Source organism: Aquarana catesbeiana, linkage group LG12 (genome assembly GCF_042186555.1).
Source record: "Aquarana catesbeiana isolate 2022-GZ linkage group LG12, ASM4218655v1, whole genome shotgun sequence".
NCBI lineage: Eukaryota > Metazoa > Chordata > Amphibia > Anura > Ranidae > Aquarana > Aquarana catesbeiana.
Window position 1 is genome coordinate 78,212,303 of NC_133335.1, and position 24,918 is coordinate 78,237,220.

The 24,918-nt window shown below is 42.2% G+C and overlaps 1 protein-coding gene across 1 annotated transcript in view; it reads left to right on the forward strand.

Moving 5' to 3' along the window:
• ERBB2 (erb-b2 receptor tyrosine kinase 2) overlaps positions 1–24,918 on the forward strand; it is a 200,792-nt gene that overhangs the window by 67,267 nt on the left and 108,607 nt on the right. The gene's annotated exons all lie outside the window — the stretch shown is intronic.

Below are 24,918 nucleotides of genomic sequence, written 5' to 3' on the forward strand. Positions count from 1 at the left end.
ATTTCCCTTTGGGCTACTACTGGGTTCTCTCCCATATATGGAGGACTGGGACACCGACTTGGGAGAGGAAAGGGACCCGGAGCTATGGCAGTTTCCTGAGGTCTTATAAGGGTATTATGAATGTCGCCTTGATCTAGGCCAATTTGAAGGTGCTCACCCGTTAATACTTGGTGCCAACTCGATTGGCCAAAATGTACCCTTCTGTATCGCCATCGTGTTTTCGAGGCTGTCAGATGTTGGGGACAATGTGCCATATCTGGTGGGAATTTTTGCATTGATTCGTAGAGCAACGGGAGAATTGGTACCCCAGACTCCACGTATAGCACTCCTTAATTCCCCTGTGCCTGGGTTACCTAATTACCTACGTTTGATATTCTTTATCTTGCTAGGGGCTAAAATGACTCTTGGCATATCTTGGAAACAACCTATGGTGTCCCTGTCACAGGCTAGGAAAAAAGTCACCTGGATTATGCTAAATGAGAATATTGTTAGCATCTTGCAGGATACGCTTGAACAATTTGAACAGACCTGGGAGCCATGGGTCACATATATGCATATCTCTCTGGTACATTAACTTAGCACATCTCTTTGGTTTTAGGGAATATTCTATCCCCCTTGACCCTGGCTCGGGCCACTCTTTTCTGCTCTGTGCTTTCTCTTTTACTATTCTTTACCTTCTTTATCATTTTCCTTCTATTGTATGTTTGGTTACCCACCAAATTTCAGTAAAAAAAAAAAAAAAACGCATTAAAAGTTAATTTTAGGGGGCACAAAATGCAATAAATTTACCCATTTTTTTTTTGGTAAAATATAAAAGCAGAGGTTGCACCAAGTAAATGGATACTCATCATGTCAGAACCCTATGTTTTCGATAGGCAACGCTTTAAAAGCCCCCTATAGGTCATCAGTTTAGCGTTATGAAGGAAGCCTGGTGCTAGAACTATTGTTTTCATTTTGGTGTGCGTGGCGATATGTAATGTGTATCGCAAATGACCTTTTCTGACATAGGCACTCTGCCGCATGCGTTTGTACATGTGTATGGGGTGGGGTTGCGTATCGTTTGTAAAGAAATAGTTACACCCAAGCACAAAAAATCCCCCCCCCCCCCACAATTTTTTTTCCATCACATAGGGGAAAAGTCTCATATGTGATAATTTTTTTTTTTTTTTGTCGTGACAGGTTCTCTTTGAGACATCCAGGGTCTTAAAGACCCTGGATGTCTCTCCTGTGCTTCACCATGCTTCACTGAATGTAATTCACAAAATGCACTGCATTACGTTTTTATCCTGGCCTTAAAGGCTGGGGAAACTGTCAACGGGGACCCGGAAGTGACGTCGTACGTCACTTCCGGGTCAACCCCTAGAAGGGGAGGAGAGTGAATGTGTGTCCGCTTACTTCCCTCTACCCGACTGCACCCACTATGCCCGTCCTAAGCCCGCAGATGGGCATGCGCAGGAAGTGGGGAGCATTCGGGTGTCAGCCCAGACTGTTGCCATGGCGACCTTGCGCTTGTCAAACCCTGCTCTATGACTAAGCCCAGGATTGGATGAAATGCGTTAGACGTGGTCTAGGAGGGGGAAAGAAGCTGAAGCCCGTTTTGAAGTCAAGCAACTTCTGTGCACGCTCCTGTCATTGCTTGTCGCCTAAACAAAGTTACTTTACTTTATAAAAAAATAAAAAATAAATCACTGGGGTAACCGTGCCTTAACAGTTCCTAAAGATCAGAATCATATTTTCTAGGCATTTCCGGTAGTAACTATACTCCGTCTGGATATTCCATTAAAGTCATGCAAAAAAGTAATGGTAACCCATAGCAATGCAAAGATGTTAGTAAAGACAACAGAGTGGTTCGTTTTTATTGATCTCTATGGGACTCTGCGTTTTGAAGTCCCCATGTCACCCTTATTGTACGATGCCACTCTAGCTTTAGCAGCGGCATAGTAAAACATTTAGCAACACAATGATGTAACCGTGACCTTTTGTCGCTGCAGATCGGGGGTGGGAATGGTGCTTGTTTACTACTGTTGGGCAGCGCTGTATGTGTGTGGCAACAGTCCTGGCACCAGTTCCTGCACACATACACTTGTTTCCATACAAAGGGGAGCAAGTGTCACCTCCTATGGAGTCAGGGAGTGGCCGCACCCTCCAAACCGGTTTCGCCTGTCTGTAAAATGACGGATTAATATTCAAGCTCACAATTAATAAGTATGAGCTCACTCATTTCCTGGAGTTCCAGAATGCTGCTTTGCAAACTTAAAAAAAAAAAATGTCAATGTACGTTTTTTGTTTTTCAGTGAAAGTGGCGTATTGTGAATGCGAGCGATTTCTGTTCGGTGCATGCCTCACTTTATAGAAGTGTGCAAATCCCTTTTTCTTTTTTTCTTCTTTTTTTTTTTTTGTTTCCACTCTTCTTTTACAGTCAAGGACACAGAAAGAAAGAAAATGATTCGATGCAAGAGGGAGGGCAAGGTCTTCTTAATCTCTTGATACCAAGAGATTTAACCACTTGTTGGCTGTCATCCAGTTGCCATCAAGAGGCCTCGGTAGTATAGGTACTTTGTTGCCAGTTTATTATTGCGTTAGGAAGCCCCCCCCCCCCCCCAAAAAAGAAAAAAAACGTAAACATCGCTTGTAATAACAATAATGCATGACAGGCCCTCTTTATGAAGACATCAGGGGTCTATAAGACCCCAGATCTCTACCCTTGAAAGCATCAGATAAAAAAAAAATTGATCTGATCCTTTCCAGAAAAAAAAAAAAAATGTACATCCGCCCTAAACCAGAAGTTGGGTCATAACATCACTCCCGCCCTCCTAGATCATAGAGGTGAGGAGAGATGATCTAGTTTCTCTTCACCTCCTGTGGTCAGTCATGCAAACTGCTGGATCATTTCCCAGGCTCCCTGGTGAGAACTGTAAGTCGGAGAAATGCCAGCAGGAGGGGGTGACCCCTCCCGCTGCTTCTAATCAGCCGTTCAGATTGCTTTTATCAGAGAATCACCTGCTGAAAAAAGGTTATGGCTGACAGCTGCAACCATAACCCTGGTAAACGACTTCATACCCATCACGTATAGACATAACGTATTGTGGTCTTGAAGCGGTCAAAGTCTAGTGGCATGATACAGGAGACGGTGATACAAGGGATGGTCAGTGATTGCAGATATAGTACTGGAGACGGTCACAGCCAATGGTCTGAGCCTGCGGACATGCTACAGGAGATGGTTCGAGCCTGCAGACATGCTACAGGAGATGGTTCGAGCCTGCAGACATGCTACAGGAGATGGTTCGAGCCTGCAGACATGCTACAGGAGATGGTTCGAGCCTGCAGACATGCTACAGGAGATGGTCAGAGCCTGCAGACATGATACAGGAGATGGTCAGAGCCTGCAGACATGATACAGGAGATGGTCAGAGCCTGCAGACATGATACAGGAGATGGTCAGAGCCTGCAGACATGATACAGGAGATGGTCAGAGCCTGCAGACATGATACAGGAGATGGTCAGAGCCTGCAGACATGATAGACGGAGATCAGGCGTACCATTTGGGGCAGCTTTTATTTATTTTCAGGGGCTGTGATCATTCTAATTGATGTGTTTTTTGTCCAAATAGAAATTAAGCTTTAATTTCCTTCTAGTTTATTCAAACCTTTTGGAATGTATAATGTATTTTGGAGTGCCTTTATTCCTTGGGGGAGCGGATTGCGTCTATGTTGAAACTGATTTTAAATAAGGAAAGTGAGGCTGATTAGAGAGGCATTCAGTAGATTATAAATATAGATGACCTCGGTCACGGCAGTTTAAGATAGGCAGGAAAGTGAACAGCCTTTGTCAGTTTGGGTTGTATTTAACTACAAGTTCCAGCATGCGTGCTATCCAGCAGATTGGCATAACATTTTATTTTAAAAAAATGTAATCCGATGTGGCATTATTGCTTATAGAAACTTTTATAAATGCCATGTATAATTTGACAAATAAAGCTTGATTGGTCACAAAAGCCATCGTTTGAATTGTTTACATTTTTTTTATTTATTATTTGTTCAAGTTTTATTGAATTCGCCTCAGTCCTGTTCATCATCCATAAGGCTATTATTATTATAATCTTTGACAAGGGACAAGGGCCATATTTAAAGTTCATCCTACCTGGGAAGCAGGCTTCACATTAGTATTATATTATAATATAAAATATATATATATAATTTATTTATTATAGTGTGTATGTATTTTATTTTTTTAATCTTTAAAGTTAATACTCAAATCTACTACTATATTAGCTGAATAATATTAAGCATAACTAATATTTGGAGTTTTGTAACTCCTTTCACCACTCATGTGACTCTCTTCAGTTCTTGTTCTGTACATGGCACGCCAATATAAAAGATGCCAAAATGTACTTTGGTGCTACCCCCCCCCCTGTTCAGGCATAGCAGGAGGTGCTGGATTCTCTATGACCTCTTGGCTTCAGCTCTGCTGGCTGCTCAGCTCAGAGTTTTATATGCTTTTCAAACCCCCCTTTTTTTAGTATCCCATTATGTGTCTACATTTGCATAAGGGGGCAGAGACCATCAGTGCCGCACCCAGTCCTGCCCTGTGTTTTCCCTCTCATTTAGGCAAAGTTTTCACTAGCCCAGGAGAACAATATGCAGTGAATCGCATTTCAGAATGCGACCAAGCAGCCATTGTCAGGCATTCAGGAGGTGATCCCTCTTCCTCCTTTAAATGCCTGTTTCCTTTTTTTTTTTTTTTTTTTTTTTTTTTTTTTTATATTTACAACTACTAGACTAATGTGCCTTGGCTGTGAGCCAAGCGCATAGCTCCCAACTGTTCCTAATTTCAAGGGACTGTCCCTGATTTGGAACAAAGTCTCTCTGTCCCTATTTCCTCTTCATTTGTCCCTCATTTTAATCTGATGTATATAAAATGCACTATTTATTTTTCAAAAAGTGCTAAACCTTTCATCCAATTTTCAATTTTTTTTTTAAATTTTGTAAATTTAAAAAAGGCAGTATATAGGAATCGCAGGGGTAAAATAAAGCAATTGTGGGTTTAACCGCTTGACCTCAAGCTAATTTAACACCCCCCCTTATGACCCAGGCCATTTTTGTGATACAGCACTGTGTTACTTTAACTGACAATTGTGCTGTCATGCAATGCCTTACCCAAATAACATTTATATAATTTATTTTCGATTATGATCACTTTTTGATCACCACAGCCTTTTTTTATTTTTTGCGCTATAAACAAAAAAAACAAACAATTTAAAAAAAAAAAAAACATTTTTTTACGTTCTGCTTTAAAACCTATGCAATTAAAAAAAAAAATTAAAAAAAGTAATTCCTTCATGAATTTAGGCCAATATGTATTCGGCCACATAATTTTTGGTAAAAAGTCCCAATAAGCGTATATTGATTGGTTTGCACAAAAGTTATCGCGTCTACAAAATAGGGGATATACTGGTATTTTTATTTATTTACTAGTAATGGCGGTGATCGGCGACTTCTAGCGGGACTGCAACACTGCATTGGACAATTGGACACTGACACTTTTGACACTTTGTGGGAACCAGTGACGATAATATAGTGATTCCCACACACATTACATCTCTCCCCCTCCCCCCCTGTCAGAACGGAGATATGTCTTCTTTACATAGGCAGAGCTATGTTCTGGGTTAGCGCCCGACTATCACCGGGTGCCGACGGACATCCAGTGCCTGGCACCCGCAGATCGGCTTCTGCTGGGAGTAATCCCAGCAGAAATGGCTCGCGCCCCGTAGGTGGAAGTGCAGAATCACGTGTGTGTACATATATGTGATTCTGTGCAGGGGGGCATAAATCTGCTATAGGGTCGTCCTTAACCACTTCAGTACAGGGCACCCCCCCCTTCCTGCCCAGTCCAATTTTCAGCTTTCAGCGCTGTCACACTTTGAATGACAGTTGCGCGGTCATACAGCACTGTACCCAAACTAAATTTTATCATTTTTTTCCCAACAAATAGAGCTTTCTTTTGCTGGTATTTGATCACCTCCTGGGGTTTTTATTTTTTGCTAAACAAACTAAAGAACAACATTTTTGAAAAAAAAAAAAAAGTTTTTCTTTGTTTCTGTTATAACTTTTTTTGTTTTCTCCACTGATGAGCACTGATGAGGCACTAATATCTACAATTGATGGACACTGATATGCGGCACTGATGGGCACTAATTGGTGACGCAGATGGGCAGCACTGATGATGAGGTACTGGCTGCCTTTACTCGTGGGCACTGATTGGCACTTTGGTGGGCACTGATTGGTAGCTGATGGGCAGTGATTGGCAGATTTGGTGGGCACCTCTGATGGGGGCTGAGCTGATAATCAATGCGCTAATTATCAGTGCAGACCCCCCCACCCCCACCTGACAGGAGAGCTGCCGATTGGCTCTCCCTGTCAGCACGAACCGAGGAAAGCCTTTACCGGCACTTCCTGGTTACACGCTGTGATTGGTCACAGCTGATCACGTGCTGAAGAGCCCCCGTTAGATTGGAGTTGCAGTGTGTCACACCATTTCCACCAATCGCTGCGCGCCCCCGTGGCTTATCCTGCTGGATGTCATATGATGTCCAGTCAGGATAAGGCAACCACCGCCCAGCTGCCATTCTGCTATAGGCTGGGCGGGAAGTGGTAAAGTGGAATTTCAATCTCTCAATCATCATTGACTATTTTTAATGTTTATGCTGCTACCATTAGTGAACCGATAGGAAAGGATATCGTCTTTACTTTTTTTTTTTTTTTTATAACATTTCTTCAGTTACTTCCTGGTTTCCATGCCTAGGCAAATGATGTCTTGCATCCCAGGAGTCATTAGGAGGGGAGGGAGGGTTCTCAGCCAAGCCAATGCCTGAGCTAAGGGCAGATAGATTACAAGAAGTAAATGCTACATGAATCATCTACCTTTACTCAAGATGGCCACTGCCAGAAATACCAGGGGGTGTTTTTCCAAAATGAATTCTCAGCAAAGTAAAGTATGGAGACATGGGGTGGATGGGTGAATTTGCTTTTAAATATTAACAATGAATTCAATAGCATTTATGGTTTGTGGTGCTCAGATGCAGTGCAGTTCAACTTTAATTGGTGAACCATTTTTTGTATAATTCTCCTTTTAAGGGGTAGGGGGTGTGTCCTATGCCTACATGCTTTCGCTAATAGGTGTTCCTCATTCCCATCTCAAAAATTTGGGCGTTATGCAAGCATTTGGCCCAAGGTTCAGGCGTGACCCCATTGACTTGAATGACTGAGTTTGACAGGCGGTGCTGATTGTGAACGCCATATGCTGCATTACATCTTCTGCGTTTTCAAAACATTGCGACCGTGACATGTAACCAACCTCCCCCGGCTGTATTTTCGACTTTAGGTGGGCGGTCAGGGGTGGTAAAACTGGGGCTTAAACTACTGCGGCAGAATAGCAAGGGCAGGCCAATTGACGTCATGTTTACGTCAGTTCCTAAGGCGGCCACTAGGCGCCCGCTGCTTGCTCCCCGGAGCCGATGCGAGTGCCCAGTGCTCTCTATGACCGCCGGGCTCCCGCAATCGCTCGTAACACGGCGAGAACCGGGATCTGTGTGTGTGTGTGTGTGTGTGTGTGTGTGTGTGTGAACACAGAGATCCTGGTTCTCTGAGGGAAGAAGTGACAGATCGTCTGTTCATACAAAGTATGAACAGCGATCTGTCATCTCCTATAGTCAGTCCCCTCCTCCCTTCAGTTAGAACACACACTAGGGAACACAGTTAACCCCTTGATCGCCCCCTAGTGTTAACCCCTTCCCTGCCAGTAACATTTTTACAGTGATCAATGCATTTTTATAGCACTGATCTCTGTATTAATGCCAATGGTCCCAAAAATGTGTCAAAATTGTCCGACGTGTCCGCCATAATATCGCAGTCACAATAAAAAATCACAGATCGCCGCCATTACTAGTAGAAAAAAAATAATAATAAAAATGCTATAAAGCTATCCTGTATTTTGTAGACGCTATAACTTTTGCGCAAACCAATCAATATATACGCTTATTGCGATTTTTTTTTTTTTTTTTTTTTTTTTTTTTTTTTTTTTTAACCAAAAATATGTAAAAAAAAAAAGGGGGGATATGTATTATAGCAAAAAGTACAAAATATTGTGTTTTTTCAAAATTGTCGCCTTTATTTTTGTTTAAAAAAATAGATGATCAAATACCACCAAAAGAAAACTCTATTTGTGGAAAAAAAGGACATCAATTTTGTTTGGGTACAATGTCGCACGACCGCGCAATTGTCAGTTAAAGCGACACAGTGCTGAATCGCAAAAAGTGCTCTGGTCAGGAAGGGGGTAAAATCTTCTGGGGCTGAAGCGGTTACACAGTGCAGGAATTGTGTACACTTTACTGTTTAGCAATGCTTTACACTAGTCTAGAGATTATGGTAAGGTGATATAGGGTGAAAGATTCTTGTTCTGCAGCGTACCTTTTTATGCGTTTGTTGACTCAAAAGTGGAAAAAGCAGTTTGGTTAAAGATTGAAAGAACCTGGGGCTTGATGAATAGCAGGCGTGAACTGACACAATCACTGCGGAGTACTGATCGTTCCACAATCGGCCGGATTTAAAGGAGAGTGGGAAATATAGACACCAACTATTCCTCTTCTGGAACTGAATCCCTCTGCCCTGATCCCTTCTTTTTTCTATCAGAGTTATGGAATTCTATGAACCATTTTACTCTAACTATACAATTTGGCATATTGCACTAAACTCCCTATACAACCTCTAAACACTAGTGTAAATGAAATGTCTTTAAAAAGGAATCCCTTCTTTAACATCTCATAAAGTTGGAGGATATGACCTCAACCACTTGCTGACGAGCCGTCGTCTTTTTATACTGCAGCAAGGTGGCACGATCCCACGAATCACCGTAGCTGTACATCGGCTCAGGATCTCGCTTTTGTGGGTGGCAGGTGGGCGAGCTCCCATTGACCAGCGGGGGGAGCCAATCAGCGGGTGGGGCGGACTCTATGTCCACCGGCCACACGCGATCGTTCCCTGTCGTGACAGAACGAGGATCTGCCTGTGTAAACAAGGCAAATCTCAGTTCTGACAGGGGAGATCACACAGATCCTGGCTTTCTGCTATGCAGGAAGACGGATCTGTGTGTTTCCCCAGTCACACAGTCCACCTTACAGTTAGAACACACACTGAGGGAACACATTTAGTCCTTTGATTGCCCCTGATGTTAACCCCTTCCCTGCCAGTGTCATTAGTACAATGTTAGTGCATATGTTTAGCACTGGTTACTGTAATAATGTCACTGGGTTCCCAAAAAAGTGTCAAAAATGTCAGGTGTCTGATCTGTCTGCCGCAATGTCGCAGTCCCGATTAAAAATCACAGATCACCGCCATTGCTAGTTAAAAAAAAAAAAAAATCAATAATAAAAATGCCATAAATCTATCCCCTATTTTGTAGACATGATAACTTTTTTGCGCAAACCAATCAATCTATGCTTACTGCAATTTATTTTTTTTCCCAAAAATATGTAGAAGAATATATATCGGCCTAAACTGATGAATACATTTTTTTGTTTTTTTTACATTTTTTTTGTTTTTTTTTTCTTTCTGAAATGTTTTATGGCAGAAAGTAAAAATGCTTATTTTTTTTTTTAATTTAAAAAATGTCGCTCTTTTCTTGTTTATAACGCAAACAATAAAAACTGCATAGGTGATCAAATACCACCAAAAGAAAGCTCTGTTTGTGGTGGGAAAAAAAGGACATCAATTTTGTTTGGGTACAACGTCGCACGACCGCGCAATTGCCAGTTAAAGCAACGCAGGGCCGAATCGCAAAAAATGGCCTGGTCATGAAGTGGGTAAATCCTTCCGGGGGTGAAGTGGTTAAGTCTTTCTAAACCCACATCAGTAAAATCTGTATATGCAGTAAAGCATGCTTGTTATGCTCACTGTGGAACCTAAGGGGTTAATCCTCTGCATTGTATAAAAAGGCTGTTTGATCCTGTCTTCTCTGACCCTGTCCTTCTTCCACTGTCCCCAAACCATCTCCAGACAGTACAGAGGCTAGGGGACAAGCTGCACATGCTCAGTTTGGTGTGCGTTGCTAGAGGTGTTTTTTTTTTTTTTTTTGGGAGGGTGCATGTGATCAGCACAGAGCCAACAAGCACTGCCCAGACAGAGGGTTAGAGATCCAACAGCCTCATAGGACAGTTAGAGGAGAACGAAAACTCCTCCTACAAGCTTTAACCACACACTGATAGAATCCACAAGACTGCTATATACTGCTGATGAGAAAATGTATTTAGCAGTTTATATTTACTAAAACTATTGCATTTCCATGTTCTGTGTACTGTGGGAGACCAGATATAGTGAATGCAGGGTCCTGGGTTTTGTAGCACTTTCAGGCTCAGTTCACACTGCTGCAACTTGGGATCCGACTTGTGAGACTCCAAGTCACATGACGTGAAATCTCATGTTAGTCAATGAGAGCTGTCCAAATTCGCACTACTGAAGTCACTCAGACTTTAGAAAAGGTTCCTGTGCTACTTCAAGGTGACTTCTATCCGACTTGTGCCCATAGGCTTTAATGGAAGTCGTCTCCAAGTTGGATCCTCATCTATATTGATGTGACTTGGATCCGACATTAAAGAAAGATTTACACAAGCATTCCCTGAAAGTCGCATCAAGTTGTACTCAAGTTGCTAGCAAATCGCCAGGAAGTAGCCATGCAAAGTTGTGCGACTTTCAGGTCGCGGCAGTGTGGACCAAGCCTAAAGTCTATCTAAAGGAAGTAGTGTTTTCTTTTCAGAGCAATGAAGTGGCATTTTCAAGGCAAGTTGTCATGTTTAAATGCCTTAAAAAAAAAAAAAATTCAAAAAATGTAATGGTAAGTGCAATAAGGAAGCTGTATTCCTTCACACCCTGCTACAGTGCTGGAGGTGGTGGGAGGGAATGGGAAAGGCCTTTACAAATTTTTGCAGATTGACATCGCATTGCTCTATCTAAAGTGCTTTTTGGCAGAGCTAGGCATAGATACTCACTGATAGGGCTATCAACGGTGCCAACATATAAGTAGCTTCAACGGCAGCAAGGGTGGCAACACATATTATCACCTATCAAGGAGGTGCCTATCTAGTGTTGCTACTGGCAGGATCAACAGGTTTTTACATGATATTGCCCAGTCTTACTGGTATGGTCAGCCTCCATCACCTGTTTAGTTTTATACCTTTACAATAATTCTTCTTTAACAGTCGATCGTATCATTCAGCCTAATTGTAAAGATTCAAAATAGTTAGTTTGCAAACTTCTCCATGTATTTTTTTTTCTATTTTTACAATCCAGTTTATTTGCAATAGCCACTTCAAGGGTTCACTATTTTTGCAGTATTTTTAGGCTACTACTGATCTTTCCATATTTGGCAACAAAATCACTACAAAATGGTCATAGCCATTCAAGTGAATGACACAAGTGAAGAAATGTGCCCCATAATGCATTTGGTATTTACAATTGCATAGCAGTGGCATGGGAACCTAATCTCTTCACAAAGAGTGTTTTACAGAAGAAGAATAGAGGTTAAAAGCATGTATGTGAAGGTCCTCAGTCATCCAGGCCATGGTATGGCTAGTAGTAGTCGCATTCAGCTGGACTTGTTCTGGTGGTTCTTGTTCTGGGTAGCTAAGTGGTTAGCACTAGGGTCACTAGTTTGAATCCCAACCATGGCACTACCTGTATCTCCCTGTTTCCTCCTGGGTACTCCAGTTTCCTCCCACATTCCAAAGACATGCTCTTAGGTCAATTGGATCATGTCTAAATTGGCCCTTGTATGTATTGTATGAATGTGAGTTCGGGACCTTAGATTGTAAGCTCCTGTGGGGCAGGGACTGATATAAATGTACAATATTCTGTATATGTAAAGTGCTGCATAAATTGATGGTGCTATATAAGTACCTATAATAAATAAATTCATTCTCCGCAAGCAATGAAGCAGGTTTTTCCGGAATAGTTGAGGCTGTCTGGCACCACCACAGACTGTGAAGGTGGTAGAGAGGGTACCAAAACTAGAGGAGTATGCTAGTGGAATTGTAATGTAATCAGGTATTCGTAACAACAAACTTGGAACAGTGGAGGTAATCCTGAGGATATGGGAGATGGAATGTCTCTAGGATAAGACCAATGTGCGTGTGCCGGAGGTGGATCTCTTTAGGGAAAGACAGATTTTGTGTGTGCTAGAGGAAGAATCTTACTGGGGAAAGACCAATGCGTGTGCTGGAGGTGGGATCTTGCTGGGGAAAGACCAGTATGTGTATGTGCTGGAGGTGGGATCTCGCTGGGGAAAGACCAGTATGTGTATGTGCTGGAGGTGGGATCTCGCTGGGGAAAGACCAGTATGTGTGTGTGCTGCAGGTTGGATCACAGTAGCTATAGACTTTACATGAGGTTAGGTAGCATTTCCAACTCTGAGGGCCTTCTCCCACAGGCCCAAAAACATGTCCAATGTCATTGCTCAGTGTATGTTGCCAATTGCCTCCATGATTTCTAGAAAGGTATCCTTACATACCAGTGGCCAGCAAAGCCTTCTGTTTGTGCTGATTCTTGCTAAGCTAAACTTTTCTTGGAATGCTCTGTGCTTCATAAGGCAACGATGTGCACTGGCTGAAGTGATCTGCTGGAAGTTGTTGTACATGCACCATCTATTTGACAAAGGGCCAGGGAAAGGTTCACATGTACACTATTTTGTCAAAAGTATTGTGACGCCTGCCTGTGCAGGCACATGAGCTTTTATGGCATCCCAGTCTTAGTCCATAGGGTTCAATATTGAGTTGGCCCACCCTGTGCAGCTATTACAGTTCAACTCTGCTGGGAAGGCTGTCCACAAGGTTTAAGAGCGTGTCTGTGGAAATGTTTGACCATTCTTCCAGAAGTACATTTGTGAGGTCAGGCACTGATGTCGAACGAGAAGGCCTGGCTCTCAGTCTCCGCTCTAATTCATTCCAAAGGTGTTCTATCGAGTTGAGGTCAGAATCTGTGCAGGCCAGACAAGTTCCTCCACCCCAAACTCGCTCATCCATGTCTTTATGGGCCTTGTTTGTGCACTGGTGCGCAGTCCTGTTTTAACAGGAAGGGGCCATCCCCAAACTGTTCCCACAAAGTTGGGAGCATGAAATTGTCCAAAATGTCTTGATATGCTGACGCCAAAAGAGTTCCCTTCACTGGAACTGAGGGGTCAAGCCCAACCCCTGAAAAACAACCCCACACCATGATCCCCCCTCCACCAAATGATTTGGACCAGTGCACAAAGCAAAGTCCATAAAGACATGGGGGAGCGAGTTTGGGGTGGAGGAACTTGACTGGCCTGCACAGAGTCCTGACCTCAACCCGATAGAACACCTTTGGGATGAGTTAGAGCTGAGACTGCCAGCTAGGCCTTCTTGTTTTTCTGGGGTTGGGCTTGGCCCCTTAGTTCCAGTCAGGGGCGTTGCTAGGTCTACAAACGATCTGGGGCTAGAGCCCGTAGCAGCAAATTGAAGAAAGTCTGAGTGCGGATCATAAGGTTTTTTATTGTTGTTATTGTTGATTTATAATTAAACAATATTTACACAATATATCTCACTTCAGATTTTTACATTTCTGATAATGAGATCTGTATCCACATATGTGATATATGGTAAAGGCCACCTTTACCACATATAAGAGCCCCCCACCTCAGTTACATCAGGGTCCCAGAGAGCCTCCCTGCTTGCATCAGGGTCCCCAGAGAGCCTCTCTGCTTGCATCAGGGTCCCCAGAGAGCCTCTCTGCTTGCATCAGGGTCCCAGAGAGCCTCCCTGCTTGCATCAGGGTCCCAGAGAGCCTCTCTGCTTGCATCAGGGTCCCAGAGAGCCTCTCTGCTTGCATCAGGGTCCCAGAGAGCCTCCCTGCTTGCATCAGGGTCCCCAGAGAGCCTCTCTGCTTGCATCAGGGTCCCAGAGAGCCTCTCTGCTTGCATCAGGGTCCCAGAGAGCCTCTCTGCTTGCATCAGGGTCCCAGAGAGCCTCCCTGCTTGCATCAGGGTCCCAGAGAGCCTCTCTGCTTGCATCAGGGTCCCCAGAGAGCCTCTCTGCTTGCATCAGGGACCCAGAGAGCCTCCCTGCTTGCATCAGGGTCCCAGAGAGCCTCTCTGCTTGCATCAGGGTCCCAGAGAGCCTCTCTGCTTGCATCAGGGTCCCAGAGAGCCTCTCTGCTTGCATCAGGGTCCCAGAGAGCCTCTCTGCTTGCATCAGGGTCCCAGAGAGCCTCCCTGCTTGCATCAGGGTCCCCAGAGAGCCTCTCTGCTTGCATCAGGGTCCCAGAGAGCCTCTCTGCATCAGGGTCCCAGAGAGCCTCCCTGCTTGCATCAGGGTCCCCAGAGAGCCTCTCTGCTTGCATCAGGGTCCCCAGAGAGCCTCTCTGCTTGCATCAGGGTCCCAGAGAGCCTCTCTGCTTGCATCAGGGTCCCAGAGAGCCTCCCTGCTTGCATCAGGGTCCCCAGAGAGCCTCCCTGCTTGCATCAGGGTCCCCAGAGAGCCTCTCTGCTTGCATCAGGGTCCCCAGAGAGCCTCTCTGCTTGCATCAGGGTCCCCAGAGAGCCTCTCTGCTTGCATCAGGGTCCCCAGAGAGCCTCTCTGCTTGCATCAGGGTCCCCAGAGAGCCCCTCTACTTGCATTAGGGTCCCCCAAGAGCCTCTCTTACCAAAAGCAACATGTTCCATTCTTTTAAATGGGGTAACAGGTGAGAAAATATGAAGAATGCAAGGTTTATTTACATTCTGTTTTCAAACTGTTTTTCCTAGTTTTGTGCAGTGACCGGTAAATTAAGAACTAAAAAGAAGTCATTGTAAATGGAATGAAGACTGGTGCATGACCATGCTGTAAATATTTGCCAATAGTAAAAAGCAAACAAGTTCATCTTGCAAACCCGTCAACCACTCTAATTGTATCTGTTACAAGGTATGCCTGTGAAGGTTGTTGGTTATCCAGGTCATGCAATAGGTAATATATTATCACACTCACCTGGACATGTTGTTACAGAACAAATCCAGCTGAATGTGACGAACACCCTATGTTTTACAAGGCTTTCTCCTAATTCTTGTACAGGCCATATGTACAGTGCCATCTAGTGGCTGACCTGGGCCAGAGAACATCTGTACATGTTTGCCAGTGTAGACGAACTATTGCATTCTTGTGTGTGTGTGTGTGTGTGTTTTTATATTTATATATATATATATATATATATATATATATATATATATATATATATATATATATATATATATATATATATATATATATATATATATATATATATATATATATATATATATATATTCTAGGGCTGCAACTAACGATTATTTTCATAATCGATTAGTTGGCCGATTATTGTTTCGATTAATCGGTTAATAACCTTAAAAAAAACAGTGTGGTGTATAATTTAGTTAAATATGTAAAGTTTTAAAAAAAGGCAATTTATTCTTAAATATCTCTATGCAGTGGTAAATATAAATAACCAACTATATGGTTAGGGAGCAAAATATCTAATCCACTCTGAGAATAACAAACAGAAGAGATATACTGTATATATTATTAGAGGAGATATACTGTATATACTATAAGAGGAGATATGCTGTATATACTATTAGAGGAGATATACTGTATATACTATAAGAGGAGATATGCTGTATATACTATTAGAGGAGATATATACTGTATATACTATTAAAGAGTGAATCTGGTAAATATCATCAGACTCGGAGATCAAATTTTTTTTTTTGATTAAAAAAACAAACAATATCTTCCTTCAAACATAAAGGCATTTTAAGAACGTTCGTTCGATTTTCTAATCGTTAGTGGGGTCAAATTGATGTTCATTTTCACCCACAGTGATGGGAAAATATGGAAATAGAAAACTTCTTGGTCAAAGGAATTTTCAGACAGTGTATGTGGTTTTCGTTCAGAAATTACATTCATTTTAAAAACGGAATGTTAAAAACAAGTGAAAATTTCAAACAACATTCTTTCATTCAGCGAATGCACAAAGATTTTTCTTTTGAATATTCTCATCTGAAATTTTATGCATGTGGCCAGCATAAGGCTCAGTACACACCTATGCAGTTTGCTTTTGATCTGTTTCTGCAGTGCTTTTTGCGCACGTGATTTTGCTGCAATTTGCTTTTTTTGCATTTTTTTGGGCCAATTTGTTGTTGGGCAGATTTAAAAACACAAATTGCTGCAAAAACACATTACATGCTTTTCTGCAGCTTCTCCATTGAAGTATATTGAACCAAAAAAGCACCGTTTAAAAAAAAAAAGTCCCCAGCCCTTTCCAAATACACAGCGGCTGAAAAAAGCATGGATGTGAACGTGTCCCATAGGAAACCATGTAAATGAACAGTAGTGCGTTTCTGCAAAAAGCACATAGACTTGAACCAGGTCTAAGACGTTTAGTAACATAATGGGGGTTTAAAAAAAATAAAATTAGCCCTTTATAGTACAAAAAAACAGATCGCTACTGTAAGGGGTTAATTTTTTTACTGTAGAACTGTGAAAGTAATATTTACAGTAGCCATTTGTTGCTCTTTTTGTACTATAAAGTGCTCATTTTACTTTTTTTTTAACCCCATTATGTTACTGGCCGATTAATCGATTATGAAAATAGTAATCGATTAATTTTTTAATCGATTAGTTGTTTCAGCCCTAATATATTCTCATAAAAGTGAGTACACCCCTCACATTTTTGTAAATATTTTATTATATCTTTTCATGTGACAACACTGAAGAAATGACACTTTGCTACAATGTAAAGTAGTGAGTGTACAGCTTGTATAACAGTGTAAATTTGCTGTCCCCTCAAAATACTCAACACACAGCCATTCATTTCTGAACCGCTGGCAACAAAAGTGAGTACACCCCCTAAGTGAAAATGTAAAAATTGGGCCCAATTAGCCATTTTCCCTCCCCGTGTCATGTGACTTGTTAGTGTTATGGTGTGAATGGGGAGCAGGTGTGATAAATTTGGTGTTTTTGCTCTCACTCTCTCATACTGGTCACTGGAAGATCAACATGACACCTCATGGCAAAGAACTCTCTGAGGATCTGAAAAAAAAGAATTGTTGCTCTACATAAAGATGGCCTAGGCTATAAGAAGATTGCCAAGACCCTGAAACTAAGCTGCAGCATGGTGGCCAAGACCATACAGCGGTTTAACAGGACAGGTTGCACTCAAAACAGGCCTCGCCATGGTCAACCAAAGAAGTTGAGTGCACATGCTCAGCATCATATCTAGAGGTTGTCTTTGGGAAATAGACGTATGAGTGCTGCCAGCATTGCTGCAGAGGTTGAAGGGGTGGGGGGTCAGCCTGTCAGTGCTCAGACCATACACCGCACGCTGCATCAAATTAGTCTGCATGGCTGTTGTCCAAGAAGGAAGCCTCTTCTAAAGATGATGCACAAGAAAGCCCACAAACAGTTTGCTAAAGACAAGCAGACTAAGGACATGGATTACTGGAACCATGTCCTGTGGTATGATGGGACCAAGATAAACTTATTTGGTTCAGATGGTGTCAAGCGTGTGTGGTGGCAACCAGGTGAGGAGTACAAAGACAAGTGTGTCTTGCCTACAGTCAATCATGGTGGTGGGAGTGTCATGGTCTGGGGCTGCATAAGTGCTGCCACCACCGGGAAGCTACAATTCATTGAGGGAACCATGAATGCCAACATGTACTGTGATATACTGAAGCAGAGCATGATCCTCTCTTCGGAGACTGGGCCACGGACAGTATTCCAACATGATAACGACCCCAAACACACCTCAAAGATGACACTGCCTTGCTAAAGAAGCTGAGGGTAAAGGTGATGGACTGGCCAAGCATGTCTCCAGACCTAAACCCTATTGAGCATCTGTTGGGAATCCTCAAATGGAAGGTGGAGGAGCGCAAGGTCTCTAACATCCACCAGCTCCGTGATGTCATCATGGTGGAGTGGAAGAGGACTGCAGTGGCAATCTGTAAAGCTCTGGTGAACTCCATGCCCAAGAGGGTTAAGGCGGTGCTGGAAAATAATGGTGACCATACAAAATATTGACACTTTGGGCCCAATTTGTGGGGACGGAAAGTATTCAAACCCCTTTAAATTTTTCACTCTTTGTTTTATTGCAGCCATTTGCTAAAATCATTTAAGATCATTTTTTTTCCTCATTAATGTACACACAGCACCCCATATTGACAGAAAAACACAGAATTGTTGACATTTTTGCAGATTTATTAAAAAAGAAAAACTGAAATATCACATGGTCCTAAGTATTCAGACCCTTTGCTGTGACACTCATATATTTAACTCAGGTGCTGTCCATTTCTTCTGATCATCCTTGAGATGGTTCTACACCTTCATTTGAGTCCAGCTGTGTTTGATTATACTGATTGGACTTGATTAGGAAAGCCACACACCTGTCTATATAAGATGTTGTTCTAAACAATGTGTGTTCAAAAGCATATTTTTCCCTAGATCAGATAAAGATAACATAACTCACATGCATATTCTTATTGCTGTGTGTTTTTTTTTTTTTTTTTTTTTTTTTTTATTACATTTTTTAAAACTTTTTTTTTTTTTTTAAACTTCCTCCTCAAAGCTTTCTTTTTCAGTTGTCCCCTTCTTGCAATACTATATTTCCCTTCTCTCTGTGCCGCCGAATGCAACAGATGAGGAATTTTTTTTGCCATGCCTAGGAAGCAAAGCTTGGCAGCCACAGCATGTGAACTTCCCCCATTTGCTGGCTTTGCAGCTTAAGAGGGTGAGATTTGGGGGGTGTAAAAACTTTGCTCAACCGTGTGCCCCCCCCCCCCCAACTACAAGTCTAAACCAGCTTTAAAAGTGAAGTTATCCTTTAACTTAAAATGTGGCTGAAAAAAATCAGATACTTTGGCAGATAAGTCAGTTTTATTTTAAGTTAATTTTTTTCATTCTCATTTTGGCTTTTGCCATTTTGAAAAATAAATAAATACTTGTTTTCAGTTTTTTTTTTGTTTTTTTTTTGTTGCATCTCAGTGTTTCTGTTCTCCTGCAGCCTCTTTACATCCACTTGTCAGCACCCATGTAGCGATGGCTACCTTTTTGTAGTCTCCATCAGTAGCCCATGTGACAGCACTATACTTCATACCCGTGTCAATATGTGCAAGAGTTCTTATTGCAGATTAGAATAAAATTATTTTTATATGACTTGCACCCTTACACTTGTTTACATACTTTTCTTTTTCATAATTTGGTGATTCGTAGATTAGTCACTAGATTGAGCAAACACTCCATTTTTGTAGTCACTCTGCTTTGCTTCTTAATAGCTGCTGAGATAATGGAAGTGCATTGTTTTCAATGAGTCAGCTGATTCATAGGGAATGATTTACTAAAGGCGTACAGGTATAGCTATTCACTTTGCAAGGGAATGTTCTGCAAAGCTTAGTGAATGTGATAAAAAGTGAATAGAATTCTAGAATGCATCGCTTGAGGGATCACCAGAAGGAGGAAGGAGGTCCTGATTCCCCTATATAGATCTTTATATCACTAGAGGGATCACCAGCAGAAGGAAGGAGGCCCTGATTCCTCTATATAGATCTTTATATCACTAGAGGAATCACCAGCAGGAGGAAGGAGGTCCTGATTCCCCTATATAGATCTTTATATCACTAGAGGGATCACCAGCAGAAGGAAGGAGGCCCTGATTCCTCTGTATAGATCTTTATATCACTAGAGGGATCACCAGCAGGAGGAAGGAGGTCCTGATTCCTCTATATAGATCTTTACATCACTAGGGGGGTCATCAGCAGGAGAGATGAGGTCCTGATTCCTCTATCGGACGTCTCCAAACTATGGCCCTCCAGTTGGTCAGGAACTACAATTTACCATCAAGCCTAGTCATGTCTGTGAATGTCAGTTTTACAATGCCTCATGGGACGGTAGTTCCACAACAACTGGAGGGCTGTAGTTTGGAGATCCCTGCTCTATGTAGGCCTTTATATCACTAGGGAGGGGTCCTAGTTTGTTTACATGTGATCGCGCCATCATTTGACGGCGCGATCACGTGGTAAACGGCTGCTATCAGCAGCCATTTACCGTGATCTGTGAGGTGCCGGGTTCTCTGGACCCGACGGTCACGGATGCTCCCGTGTGCAAGCCTCAGGGGGCGTGCAGGAGCGCGATTCTAGGAGGACATCATAGTACTCCCTCCCAGAGTTATCGAACCGCTATGTAGCCGGCATTCGGCTATAGGCCGATTGTTAAGTGGTTAATATGTACAGTTTGGAGCAGTGGTATCCAAACTAGCCCTTTGCTTGCTTTTTCCCAGCCTTTGGGGCAGTATTCTTCCCGCTGATATGAGCCGGTGTCTTGCCGAGAATGTTCCCTTGGCGGATAAGTTCCCCCCTGTACTGCGCAGGCGCAGCGCCTGCGCAGTATGGACTACTGTCAGCCGCCGGAGATAGCCGAAGCTCAAACGCTTCAATCAGCTGTACATGGCGCCTGCGCTCTGGGTCCAGGTTCCTTCCCCACCATCCAAGTGGACCTAGAGGGGGAATCTAAAAGAGACGAGCGAAGCGAGTCCGTGCCCGAAGCGTGGTGAGCGAAGTGTGGCGAGGGGCCCTCTTACAGGCGCCGTGTACAGCTGATTTTCAGCTATTCCGCTTCGGCTATTTCCGCCGGATCCTACTGCGCAGGCGCAGCGCCAATGATGGGGCACTATTCTTCCCTTTGACACCAATGATGGGGCACTATTCTTCCCTTTGACACCAATGATGGGGCACTATTCTTCCCATGAGCACTAGTCCTCTTTCTACTGAACACAGGCGCTATATAATTTGACCAACCTGAGGCATGATTTACTCCCGCTGCGGCAATTTCTACCCACACTGGCCACAGTCTGGCCTTCCTAAAGTCTGAAGAACTGTGAACAGGTCCTTTGTTTAGAACATCTGGAGACCCCTGGTTTGGAGGAAAGAAGGGAAAGGGGAGATCTAAAGCAAATCCTTTAAATGCATTAAAGATGTGAATAAGGTTCAGGAGGGCAGTATTTTCAATATGAAGCTAAGATCAAGAACACTGGTACATGACTTCGAACTAGTAGGAGGAAAGTTTTTAAACTAATCTTTCGAAAGTATTTTACCGAAAGAGTAGTTGATGCATGGAATAGGCTTCCAGGAGAGGTAGCGCAACTGGAATTAAACATGCTTTGGACGAGCTCAAATCTATACTCGGCAAAAAAAAAGTAAAAAAAAAAAAATTAAATAACATTTTTTTTTTTAAATAAATATAATTTTTTTTTTTTTCTTTTGCCGTCGCTCTTCTATAAACACAACTTCACTTGCAAAATGAAAAGCCTGTTTTGCATTTAGTTAATCAACCCCAATGATATGTCATTTTGAGTTCCTTGTTGGTTATAACTTTATTACGCTGTTGTCATTAAACATTCTGTTTCCCATATGGCTCATGTCGGTTGTTGATGCAGCTTCATAAAAATCTGTTTGCGATCATTTCTATTCTGGCACAGATAGAGGCCCCGCAGGTTCCAGGGTCCCAGATCCCTGGAGAAACATAACACTGGTGACTTGGCAGCAATACAGGAAGCCAGGGGGAAGTTGTTGGGGACTCAGCGTTAAACAAATGTCGCATAGGTCACTGAAGATATTTCCGGGAGAAAGCCACGGTTTCCTGACAGTGTGCTGGACACGAGCTCTTCTGTTTTGGAAGCTGCGAGATTTATTTAACCCCTTCCTAAAATGCCAAATAGGCCAGTATTTTTATCTTTCATAACTTAATAGCATGCTTCACTTTTGTTAAGAGGAAAAAGCAAGTTGGTTTTATAGACATCAGTTTACATTGCGAGGATTATAATAAATTGCGCAGTTCTTGCGGTTGCTTTTTTCTTGAAATTCCAGTCCTTTCCAAAACCTTTTCTCCTTTCTTTCTGACAAGCTGAGGCTCTTCTTCAGTCCTAGATTTGTATTCACAGCAGCAGCCAGCAAGTCAGATGATTAGGCAGTGGCTAATTTTTTTTATAATTTTTTTTTTTCACATATAAACGGTATTCAGAGCACCCCCACGGTCATCATGGGTAAAAAAAAAAATGGATTTGATTTGATTTTTTTTCTTTGCCTGAATGCTAAAAAGGGGTCTATGGATTGAACTAGAAAGGCAATTTAAGTTCAGTACAATTTGCAAGAACCAGTCCTGCTGCTGGTGGACTTTACTGGCACCCAGTAGAGACTTGAATACAAGTTATAAAAAATATTAAACGTTATTTACAATCTTTTTTTAAAAGTAACGCCATTGTGCAGATAAATAATTCTAAAATCTAGATGAATTGACATATGATACAGAAGTCCCACTTGGGACCAATATACAGACACCTTTCTAATGTATACTCAGAAACTTGGAAGTAAAGGTGTGTGTATTCTCATCTCTTGGTCGACACGTTTCGCTGATTGCGCAGCTTCCTCAGGACCAACTTAGAGTATCCTATTCTGCTAAATGCAACAAAAATCCATATCACTTATTATGCATACAAAAGAGTTTTTTTAGTGCGTCAGCCATTCATGATGTAATAAATAAACACTGATGGTATGACAGAAAGACACCCATGTCACATAAGGTCTGGTGGGCAGACACAGGGGAGCAGCTTCTCAATATATCTCAAAAATGTGATAACAGGTGAACCCCAATCACTTACAGAGATAATGATATAATTTTAAAACCAAATTGTGCCAGAGCATAAGGCAGGCATGCATAAATAAAGATCTATAGGTGTAATGATATTTAGATGTTTATAAAGTATATTACCCAATATATACATAGGGGTTCCTAAGATTCAAAAAGGATCATTAACACCCAACAACAGGTCTTGATAGAAGAGGATAATTGTATTGATGGATAAGGACAAGCATCTCAACTTGTAGTTTAATTATATACAAAGAAAAGTGGTATTTACTTATGGGTAAATTGCATAAGAAATTCCAAGTACCGTAAATATATCTTATTATATATAGATATATATTTTTTTTTTTGTAATTTACAAAGTTGCTTGGTAGAATTTTTATAGGTTACCGTATATCAGATTTGTAATAAAACTGTAGTTGTCCATTCCCCATTTAGGAATGATTTTCCCCATAGTATAACCAGTATCACTATGTAAGGAGCAATTGCCTTCTACTGCATTTTTAAATGACCTTTATTGTCAGACTGACTGTTCTACAATAGTCAGTATATTGGTGTGAATAGGGCTCAACTGCAGGCTCCACTCCCCTCTCTTGTCTCCCAGTGGCTGGAGTAGGCTCTCTGCAGCTATGAACCACTAAACATGCAACACTTTGTATAATCCAAAAAAAAGAAACCAGCACCACTCCCCATACAAGCCAACGTGGGTTTATTGAAGCAAAGACGATGCAATGACCTCTACGTGGTGCTAGGACGACTATAACGCATTTCATTCTTCAAAGGAAGCATATGATTACATTTCCTTTAGGGGAGTGGAATGCATTAGGGCTGTTCTGACACCAGGTGGATGTTGGTGCGTCGTATTTGCTTCAATAACCTAAGTTGGCTTTTACGGCGAGTGGTTTCCCTTTCCTCTAGAGGTACACTGTAAGGAAATGTTGGTACCTTGGCACACATTTGATGTGGTTTTTGAGTCACGTGACCTATGAAAAAAGCACCATAAGTTGTAACAGTTACAAACACAGCAAAATCGTTTTCAACGCCATTTTCAGCTCCTTTTTTCTCTATCGGCAAAATGCCTAACACCATTTTCGGCTGACGACATTTTGATGCATCTCTACTTTCCATTCCACTATGGTGCTTCATATACTAAGAGGTACATTGGGAGGGAATCACGTCTTTTATAGAGAAGGTACTAACATGTCTTACATAATTTCTACAACCATAATCAACCAGTACCAAAAAAAGATACTAATTACATACATTATTTTATATGAAATTTGATAAGTTTATTTTCCATAAAACGGCATGATCTTTTAAAAATATTATGGCTGGTATAGATGTTAGTGTTTAATAACATACCATGACATGACATGACATGACATGACATGTATATAACCTACATTTGTTGCATCCCCTACATTTTTTTTTTCTTTTTTTCCCCTCCTCCTCCCTTAAGGCTAAGTTCACAATGCGGTGCGTCCCTGTTCTCTGTTTTAGGTCCAATTTTGGTCTGAATTTTTGGCTGAATTCGGACATGAAACGGACCGGAAAATGCACAGGACCTCTGTACAATTCACACCGGAGCCGCTCTGGAGATGTGTGACTCGGCTCCATAGAGAGCTGGTCACAATCTCCTGACATGCAAATTGGATGCAGTGAAACCCACATCCAATTCACAATAGTGTGATCCCAGCCTCCAACGGACATAACAAATTTGTTGTGTAAATATTAAAGGGGAGGGGTCAAATGTTTTCCGATGCGTTTCTACCTATGCCATATGGCAAAATTTATCAGCAGATTTGCAGGGTATGTCTAATTCACGGCTATGTACCCAAATCATCCATGCAGGAGTGCAGCTCGTTCTGTAACCCGTTTTCACCTGGCGGTGGGATAAAGCCCGCTCTCAGCTGATGTCACAGATCCGGTCCAGGCAGAAGTGTACCGGCAGCTGGCTCGGCCTCTCAGCGAGTCACTCCAGCCCCCTAGTGCTCCAGTGAGTACTGAAGGGGCAGAGCAGAGAGGCGGTGACTCTCTGCAGCCTGAAGGTGAATATGATTGTTTTATTTCACTGAAACCCATACTTCTCTTTTAGCAGCGTGTAAAATTCATAATTTTTCACCTAGGCGAGAAATAAGTTCCCTCGACCCCCTGCACGTAGGCAGATGTGCCACAGGGCTTCGGGCCCCCAGTGAGTCTTGCGGCACATAGGTGCT